Raw genomic sequence first — 10,399 nt, forward strand, 5'->3', positions numbered from 1 at the left:
GACAGTCTTCAAATGTCACTGCAGCTGGGTGGGATTGGAGGTGTGTCCTGTTTGGGGAGGAGGGTAGCACAGGGAGAGAGACTTATCCAGTGAGGGTGTTGGGGAAAGATTTCTCTGGGGACATGAATTTGACCTGAGACCCATAGGAAGACCACAAGTTGGCTGACCAGTGCCACATTGGGTTCTGGTTGCTCTAAGAGAAGATGATGTGGGATAAGGGATGCTTTTTCATAAGTAACTCCCTAGAGGGCGCTGCTGTTGTGGTAGGGCTCCTTCCTTGAGCCTAGCCAGCTCTCTCTACCATTCCATGGTACCTGAGTGAGGGACCTGGGAGGCAGAGAAACCAGCTCAAGCTTCCAGCCAGGCCCTGGCCAGACTGCTACCCAAGTGGGCTCTCCCTTCTCCAGACCCGCCCAAGATGCCAGCTCCTTCAGAGGCATCACACCTGGACAGCAGTAGACCTGATGCAGGCACACTTCTCCAGCTCCTAAGCAGCTTTCTTCAGCACCAGCTTTTTATCCTTATTTTTTTTAAGAAGGGGTAGCACTTTGAAAATATGATGACTACTTCAGTTTATCTTTGAACACTTAGCTTAAAATGTGGCTCCTGGTACCAGAATTATTCTGGACCCCCTAAGGCTATTCTTTGACCTAATGCTAAAACTTGTGTCTAGGGAGGTTGGTTTTCAAGCAGTTTGACAAAGATAAAATTGATTCATTCTGCCCCTGCCCCTGTGTGCATGGTGTGTGTGTGTGTGTGTGTGTGTGTGTGTGTGTGTGTATGTATGTATGTATGTATGTAGGTGTACATACACTTCTTTGTGTATCCACCTTGTACCTGGGAAGGTCAGAGATTGATGCATAGTATCTTCAACTCCTTTCTACCTTGTTTTTTTTAAATATTTATTTATTTATTATATATACAATATTCTGTCTGTGTGTATGCCTGAAGGACAGAAGAGGGCACCAGACCTCATTACAGATGGTCGTGAGCCACCATGTGGTTGCTGGGAGTTGAACTCAGGACCTTTGGAAGAGCAGGCAATGCTCTTAACCACTGAGCCGTTTCTCCAGCTCCCTCTACCTTGTTTTTTGAGATAGAGTCTCTCCCTGAATCTGGAGCTGTGTCTCTGGCTTCTGTGTGAGTGCCAGAGTACCTCTCCCTGATGTGGGAGTCCCCTCTGTATGCTGTGATTACCATTAATGAATAAAGAAACTGCTTTGGCCCTAGAGCAGAGCAGAACAGAGCTAGGCAGGGAAAACTAAACTGAATGCTGGGAGAAAGGAGGCAGAGACAGAGAGAAGCCATGTAGTTCCACCAGAGACAGACACCAAAACTTTACCCGGTAAGCCACAGCCTCGTGTCAATACACAGATTAATAGGAATGGGTTAAATTAATATGTAAGAGCTAGCGGATAAGAAGTTAGAGCTAATAGGCCAAACAGTGATTTAATTAATACAGTTTCTGTGTGGTTATTTTGGGAGTCTGGGTGGCTGGGAACAAATAAGTAGGGAATGAACAACCAACCTTTTTATTACACCTCTCCCCTCCCTGCCACCTATGCCAACCACGTGGCAGGCACAAAGCCTGGTTCAGAGAAGGGAAACTCTTCTTCTGAGTCTCCAGCGAAGGTATCAGAATAAGATGAAAGCAACAATGTATGAAGTAAGTACCAACTAGGGGTGGAAGAGCAGCACGGTCTGGGCTGTGGGAGAGGAGATGGGGAAGGGCAGGGAGGTCTGGATCTGGGCTGTGGGGGTGTCCTTTGCTTTGCAGAACCTTTTTAACTCTGTGTAAACCCATTTTTAGTTTCTGCATAATGTCCTTGTCTAGTCCTAAAGTGTTTGCCTATGCTTTCCATTAGTGATTTCAAAGTTTCAGATCCTGACTTTAAGGCATTTGATCTACTCTGAGTAGGTTTTTGTGCTGGGTGAGAGAAGGGGATCTAGTTTCATTATTCTACACATGGTTATCCAGTGTTTTCAGCACTTGGATAAAAATAATATTTTTCTCTTTTTTGTTTTGTTTGTCTGTTGTTTTTCCAATGCATAATTTTTGACACCTTTTGTCAGAGATCAGGTGGCTCTAACTGTGGGTTTGTTTGTTACATTTGTTCGCTTGGCTTATTTGTCTTTTTTTTTTTTGCCAGCTGCTGTTTTGATTACTATGGATCTGTTGTATAATTTGATATCAAGTACCGAGATAGCTCCAGCCTTTCTCCTTCTGCTTAGGATTGTTCGACTGTTCAGGGTCTTTTGTGCTTCGATAAGGATTTTAGGCTTCTTTTTTTCTCAAGAATTTCATCGAACTGTTGAGAATTGCATTGAATCTGTAAATTTCTGTTACACATTCCATAATGTTATCTGCCCATCCTTGAGCATGAAATGCCTTTCTGTCTTCCAGTGTCTTCTTCAGTGTGTTATATTTTCAGTGTAGAAGTCTTTTACTTCTACGCCTGGGTTTATTTCTGAAAATTTTATTTGAAGCTAGTGCAAATGGGGCTATTTTCTCTGGTTTCTTTCCTGGCAAGTTCCTTATTGGCATATATAGAAGTTCTATTTTGGCATATACATATATATAATAACAGCTGCTGGCTTTTATTATGCTGACTCTGTATTCTGCTGTTTTGCTGACAATCTCCGTCAGGCCTGACAGTTCCCAAGTGGCATTGTCAGGGTCTTTTAATTATAGAATCATGCCATCTACAAATTCAGATGTCTTAACGTCTTCCTTTCCTGTATTTTAAAACACATGCATGTTTACGTATGGAGGAGGGTACCTGTGTGTTGGGTGTGTGTGTATGCATGTATATGTTCATGTGACTAGAGCCCAGAGAATGACATCAGGGGGTCACCCTCAGGAATGCTGTTGCCTCTTTTGAGACAGGACCTCTTATTGACCTGGAACTCACCAATTAGGCTAGACCGGTTGGCCATCAAATGCAAAGAGTCTCCTGCCCCTGCCTCCCCAGCACTAGAATTACATGAACCCACACAACCAGCATTTTTATGTGAGTCCTGGGGCTCAAACTCAGTTCCTTGCTCTTGCAAGGCAGGCACTTTACTGAACCATCTCCTAACCCTTTTTCTTTTTTGATGTGGGATTCCCTTTTGTATGCTGTGAATATGTTTTATTGCCATTGGTTAATAAAGAAGCTGCTCTTGGCCAATGGCTTAATATAGTAAAGCTAGGCAGAAAATCCAAACAGAGTTGTAGAGAGAATAGGAGGAGTCAGGGAGATGCCATGTAGCTGCCAAGGGAGACAGATGCTGAAATTTTACCTGGTAAGCCACAGCCTTGTGGTGATACACAGAATAATAGAAATGGGTTAATTTAAGATGTAAGAGTTAGTTAACAAGAAGCCTAAGCTGTTGGCCAAGCAGTGTTGTAATTAATCGAGTTTCTGTGTGTTATTCAGGTCTGGGCAGCCAGAAACAAATGAGCAGCCTCCACTATGCTTATGTTTTATTGCCATTGGTTTATAAAGAAGCTTCTTCGGCCTATAGCAGGGCAGAGTGTAGCCACACTGGAAGAGATATAGAGCAAGGGTAGGCAGAGTTAGAGAGATGCCATGTAGCTGCTGAAGGAGGGAGACACTGGATCCTTACCAGTAAGCTACAACTTCAGTAAAGCTTCCTGAAGACCCTGTAATGGCTGTGGGACTTGCTCATCTGCTTCCATAGCACTTGGCACACTAGCACTTACTACAACAAATGTTTCAATTGTTTTCCCCTTGCCAGGTTATGACTCTGAAAGTCATCCTGGCACTTGATATAAATCAGCAGATAGCATCTTCTGTCTGAACATGCCTACATTCTAGTGGGTGAGACACAAATGAGCATTGAGACTGCAGTAAGTCACACAGAAATGGGGTTTATGAAGAAAAGGAAACCACAGAAGACAATGGATGGTGTGTATGTGTTCATGTGTGTGCAGGTGTGTTATGTGTGTGTGTGTTAATGTGTGGATAGGTGTGCACATGGAGACTGGATATCAATGTTGGGAGTTAGTACTTGGGTCCCATCCACCTTAATTTTGAGATAGATTCTCATTTGACCAATGACTCACTGAGTGTTCATGATTGGCTGGTCAGTTAGCCCCAGAGAACCTCTTAACTTCACTCCCCAGCACTGGATCCACAAGCGTATAGCACCATCCAGACTTTTTGATGGAAGTTCTGGGACTCAGACTCAGGTCTTCATGCTTGCATGGCTAGAAATTTTTCAGCTAAGTCATGTCCCAAGCTCTGGTGCATCATTCTGAGGAGTTTCAAGTTGCAACATCTGAGAAGAGTCTAAGCGGCACAGAAGTCACAAATGAGTACACGGTCCATGAGATGAGCAGAGCCAGCGCCTCGTAGAGAGCCTCCTCCAACATCATGCTTGTAAAATGTCCTCTCGCTGTGAAGTCCCTCTGTATGCCAGCCACTGTGTCTTCTTTCTTTGCTCAAACAAGAAAACCCATTCGCTCCTGCCTCACACCCTTCTAATAGTCTCACCGTCCACCTGTGCCCCAGCACAGCTCCTTCTGTGTTGCCCTTCACGGCTCACCTGGAAGTTCTCATCCTCGAACTGCTTCTGTCTCTGTCAACTTCTCAGTTTCAGTCCTCCTATTCTCATAGCCTCCTGCTCTGTCTTCCTAAAATATCAAACCCTCTCTACAATGTCGTAGGCTTTGGAGTTTTCCATTCATCATTAGTTAGATAGAATAGAACAAAATCCCTGGAACACAGAGAGCCTTGTAGGTGCTCTTCCTTGTGGTGGTCTTAGAATGTCCAACAGTGGCTGGCCCCTTGCAGATGCTTAACTACAAAATCACAGAAGAGTGAAGGAAGGAAGGACACACATAGGGATGCTAAAGATCTCTGTGTTCCCACGCCCAAGTTTATAACCACATTGACACATGAACTGCTCCTTCATTTTGACCCTTTTCTTTTGGTGGCTCGGCTCTTGCTCCTCTGCAGGGTTGTGTCTAGCATGCAAAAGGGACTTCTATGATGGTGCAAGTTGAGAATAGTTTGAATGGATTAAGCAGGGTTTCCAAGGACCAACGGGAGGATAGCAGTGATGAATATTGAGCCAAAAGACTTAGAGCTAGAGCCCTGGGGCAGGAGGTACTAATCGGCCACTGGCTATCTTCAACCACCTCACTGACAGCTTTTCTTTACTTTTTCTGCTCTGCTGGGAGTTCAGAGCAGTCAATTCCTTAGGGCGGACCTGCTCACCAATCCCCAATGACATTTAGTGACCTGGCAGTGCACGGTTACAATCTGCATCTGTGGTAGACAGATGTCGATTTTTTTTTTGGCTCTGCCATCTTCTTTCTGTACATGATAAATTTTTTCAATCCCCCTTCATCTGACCTTCATATACAGAATATGGAGTGTGTGATATCTCTTCTTGGTTGTCAAATTGACTACATCTGGAATTAGCTAGAGCCAAATTTGGTAGGGCACACCTGTTAGTGATTTTTTTTTGTTGTTGTTTAATTGGATCCTTTCAAGTGGGACGATCCACTTCTGATCCAGATCACTGAGGTGGGATAACACACCTCTAATCTCAACCATGTATTCTTCTTGAAACCTTCATATAGGGCACAGAAGCTCTCTCTCTTCTTCCTTGCTCTCACTTAAACTTCACGTCCATTCCTTCACTAGTGTTAGAGACTACTTGTTTAGGATTCTGCTGAATACTAAGATATCTTTGTGTTGAGAACTTGGCCTTGGTGTATCTTGTTCGGACACTGGTGCTTTCAAGTAAAAAGTTAAAACAGCATGGTAGCATGAGTTCGTTTTTACATTTAAACCTGTTTTATGAAGTTTTCTTTCTCAGCCTGAAACCTGTCAGGAAGGTAGACATGTTTAAGTTTGCCTTTCTCAGCGGAAGACTTAAGGAAAACAAGGTCTGATTTTTACATATGAAATAGAGTAGGCAGCTTCTACCTTGAGGAGTGGAGCTGGCCATGGCTGTCCTGCTATTTCTGAGTCTTATAAAACTTAGCTTCTCCATCAAGCAGTCACTGAGATCTGAGAAAGCTAAATTTAGGCAGGAAGTATAAACCAAAAAGCCTCTGTATCAACTGAAATAATCAGAGACCTACCCACTACATAGACAGCCAGCCTGGGTTGCTTTACGGTGTTTTAGTGGCTTTGTTGGGGGAAGAGGCCATTAGCTTTTGGCTATCATGCAGGATAGCATGAAGCCTGTCACGGCCACACAGGGCAGCATCATTCCTTGAATGCCAGACCCAGAAGGTCTGAAGGATTTTCCTGTGGGGTGAGAACTTGGGGAAGTTCTTGACCTACCTTGGCAAGGGAAAGTTGAGTGGTCAAATCAACAGTGTTCAAAGTTTGGGCAGGGCCCTGATGTTGTGGGAGACATGGAGCACTTCTTTGCCCAGTGGTCAGCATTACCACGCTTGAAGCAGCTCCAGGCAGAGTCCATTGCTGAACATCTCTTTAGAGACAGCCTCGGCTGCTGTGATGAGAAGCTGGTATTTCTGTCTATCATGGGAAACCTTTTTCATTAAACACCTTAAATGCTGTATTCAGCAGATCTCTCTGAGGGTTTGAGGGCTATCACCTAATCTATTAAGTATACCTGATTTGAAGAATTGTGTTGGGATTTTAATGGGGATTGCTTTGAATCTATAGATTGCTTTTGGTAGGATTGCCATTTTTACTATGTTGATCTCCCTATCCAAGAACATGGGAGATCTTTCCATTTTCTGGTATCTTCTTCAATTTCTTTCTTCAAGGACTAAAAGTTCTTGTCGAATAGGTCATTCATCTCTTTGGTTAGTGTTACCCTAAGGTATTTTATGTTATTTGTGCCTGTTGTGAAAGGTGATTTTTCTCTGATTTTCCTCTCAGCTTCTTTATCATTTGTACATAGGAGAGCTACTGATTTTTTTGAGTTGATCTTGTATCCTGCCACATTACTGAAGGTATTTGTCAGCTGTAGGAGTTCTCTGGTAGAGTTTTTGGGGTCACTTATATATACTATCATATAGTCTGCAAATAACAAAAGTTTGACTTCCTTTCCAATTTGAATCCCCTTCAACTCCTTTTGTTGTCTTATTGCTATAGCCAGAACTTTAAGAACTATGTTGAAGAGATATGGAGAGAGCGGAGTCTTGTCTTGTTCCTGATTTTAATGGATTGCTTTGAGTTTCTCTCCATTTAATTTGATGTTGGCTGTCGGCTTGCTGCATATTGCTTTATTATGTTTAGATATGTTCCTTGTATCCCTGCTCCCTCTAAGACCTTTATCATGAAGGGGTGTTGGATTTTGTCGAACGCTTTTTCAGTATCTAATGAAATGATCATATGGTTTTTTTTCTTTCAGTTTATTTATATGATAGATTACATTGATACATTTTCATATGTTGAACCACCCCTGCATCTCTGGGATGAAGCTGACTTGATCATGGTGGATGTTTTTTGTTGTTGTGTTCTTGGATTCAGTTTGCTAGTATTTTATTGAGTATTTTTGCATTCATGTTTATGAGTAAGACTGGTCTATAATTCTATTTCTTGGTTGGGTCTTTGTTATCAGGTAACTCTTGCCTCATAAAAAGAGGTTGGGAATGTTCCTTCTGTTTCTATTATGTGGAACACTTTGAGGAGTATAGGTATTAGCACTTCTTGGAAGTTCTGGTAGAATTCTGCACTAAAACCACCCGCCCTGGGCTTGTTTTGGTTGGGAAGTTTTTGACAACAGCTTCTATTTCCTTGCAGTTTGTAGGTCTATTTAAATTGTTCATCTGGTCTTGATTTAATTTTGGTCTAGAAAAGAGCAGACCTGCCAGATGACCTGTGCTGGCTGTGCCTCCTTCAGCAAATCCTACTGGCATGCACCACCACAACTGGCCTCAAACTTTTTTTAAATTTAAAAGCACAGATCTTATTCCAAATGGCACAGGAGACAATGTATTCTGAGCTAAATATGAGCGACCATGTCCCAGGAACAATGTTTCAGATTGCCCATAATGATATGTTCCCCTATGGAAGAGGTCCATGTGGACTTCTGTGGTCATTTGACAGAAGAAAGTCAGAAATAAATGTATTTAGCAAATATATTAATGGGGATTCAGAAAAGTGGGTTACAGCAAAGCAGGGAGGCATCTGCCTATAGAGTTCAGGTGCTATCTGTGAACAGTTTTAAAGTTCATGCAGGCTAGTGGTCTGCTAAGTTAATACAGCCCACACTTTTGATATCTCAATCTTCATAAAGAGATGAGAGTTAGCTTCCCTTAGGCAGCAAGGCAGAGATCATAATGTGTCATGAGCTGGTGAAACCACATATGTGTGTCACCCCGCATCAGCTCACCCTGTGAGGCTGTTATGCCTATGTCACAGAACCCCCAAATAAGACCTCCATGCAATCAGCATCCGATGAAAACAAGCTAGCTTGAACCGTAATCCTACAGCCCCTGCAGTGGGTAGGGGACAACAGCCCTGAGGCTTCAGGGAAAAAGGGTTTTAAAGGGGAAAACCCACAAAGCAGGGGATGGTGGAGGGGGTGGCACAAGTCTTGGCGTTTTGGAATTGGGTAAAAGTATACAACTTTTGAGCTCCTTGGTTGGGGTATAGAGGAATTTCAAAACAGCAGTTAATCAGGTACCTACAAGAACGTTTGAAGCAAGCAGATGCAAACAGATGTTGTTTGGGCACCCTGGTGGGGTCACTTTGACCAGGGCTGGCACAGTTTCTTGGGAATGTTTATGACTTTGCTGAGCTGCTTTGGTCCCTTTGTTTGGTTCTTTTTTAAATTGGGTTTTTTTTTCAAATTGGGTTTTTTTTTGTTCTTTCCGGGCTTCCAAACTTGGCCATTCCCATTAAGGTTGTTTTCGTTTTCATTCAGTTTCTTCCCTTGGTTCCCCAAATTTTCCCTTGGCGGGCGGCCTTGCGGGTTTCTTTCCTTGGGCCCCCCCCCATTTTGGGAGTTCTCTCTTCTAGTTATCTGTGTTTTCTTGTTCATCTTGAGAGTGAAACAATGAACTGGGAAGCCACTGGCATGGGGTGGCTTTGGGGACCATTGTCCACCAAGCACCCTACCTCCCCAAATCAAGACTACCAAGAAACAAGGAAGGCTCCATGGCTCTCAAAAGAACCAAACCAAACCAAACAAACAAGAACAAAACAACAACAACAACAAACACATCAACTAGGATCTTAGGTCATATGCAGAAGTAGGTGGTGAGCAGATATTAAGGAAAATAGAAATGGCCCGCGATCATTTTGGCTGTCAACCTTCCATCTCTATCCTCAGTCTGTAGACTCTCAGCACAGGAAACTCCAGTCTATACCACAATGAAACCACCAGGCCAGAAGCAACAGCAGAGGGAGTGTTAAAGGAAGGCTGGGTGGGCCTGGGTGAGGGAGGGCTGGAGGTGGAGCTGGAGAGGGAAGGAGCTTAGAATGAGCAGGAAATAGGGGAGAAACGGGATGGAATGGACTGAATGGCAGGGTGAGGTATACCTCCCAATTTCCAAGAAAGATACCTACAGTGCTAATACAGTGCTAATAGAAAACTGGACTTTGTTTATTAACAATTTTAGTAAGAGGGTTGGAAGCCAGGCGTGGTGGAACACACTTTAAATTTAGAATTCAGAATGTGAGTTGGGAGACTAGGTGGAGTGGTGCACACCTTTGCTTGTTTGTCTGTCTGTCTGTCTGTTTTGGTCCTTTAATACAGGGCTCCAGAGACTAGGTGTGGTGGTGCACTTCCTCTGCCTACCTGTCTGTCTGTCTGTCTGAGTACTATCTATTTATTTATTTTGGTCCTTTGAGACAGGCTTCCCCTGTGTAGCTGGGATTGAAGGACTGTGCCACCACTGCCCGGCTTGGAGTACACTTTTAATCACAGCAACTTGGGAGGCAGAGACAGGTAGATCTCTGAATTCAAGGCCAGCTTGTGCTACACACTGAATTCTAGGGGACAGTCAGGACTACAAAGAGAGACCCTGTCTCGAAAACAGAAAAGCAAACAAAAAAGGTGGGGTTAGGCCAGGTGGTGGTGGTACACACCTTTGATCCCAGCATTTGGGAGGCAGAAGCAGGTGGATCTCATTGAGTTAGAGAACCCTATCTCAAAAGGGAGCAGAATTTGAGCTGAGGAATTCCTCAAGGTCCCTTAGCAAGTAAAACTTGAAAATGGGCAAGAGTTAACAAAGTAAAGCAGAAAGGAAAAACACCTCAGGCAGGGTAAAGCATAGAACTTAAGGACCTAAAAGGCAGAGTATGTTTGCTACAAAACCCTTGGAACAGAGGTAAAGAGGAAGTGAGGAAGCACCAATGTCTACTTAGTCAATTTCAGGACCATCAAGGGTAAGGGGCCTGAAGCAGAAGAAGGTATGGTGGTGCACACCTTTAATCCCAGCACTCGGGAGGCAGAG

Source organism: Microtus ochrogaster, linkage group LG8 (assembly GCF_000317375.1).
Source record: "Microtus ochrogaster isolate Prairie Vole_2 linkage group LG8, MicOch1.0, whole genome shotgun sequence".
NCBI classification, from domain to species: Eukaryota; Metazoa; Chordata; class Mammalia; order Rodentia; family Cricetidae; genus Microtus; species Microtus ochrogaster.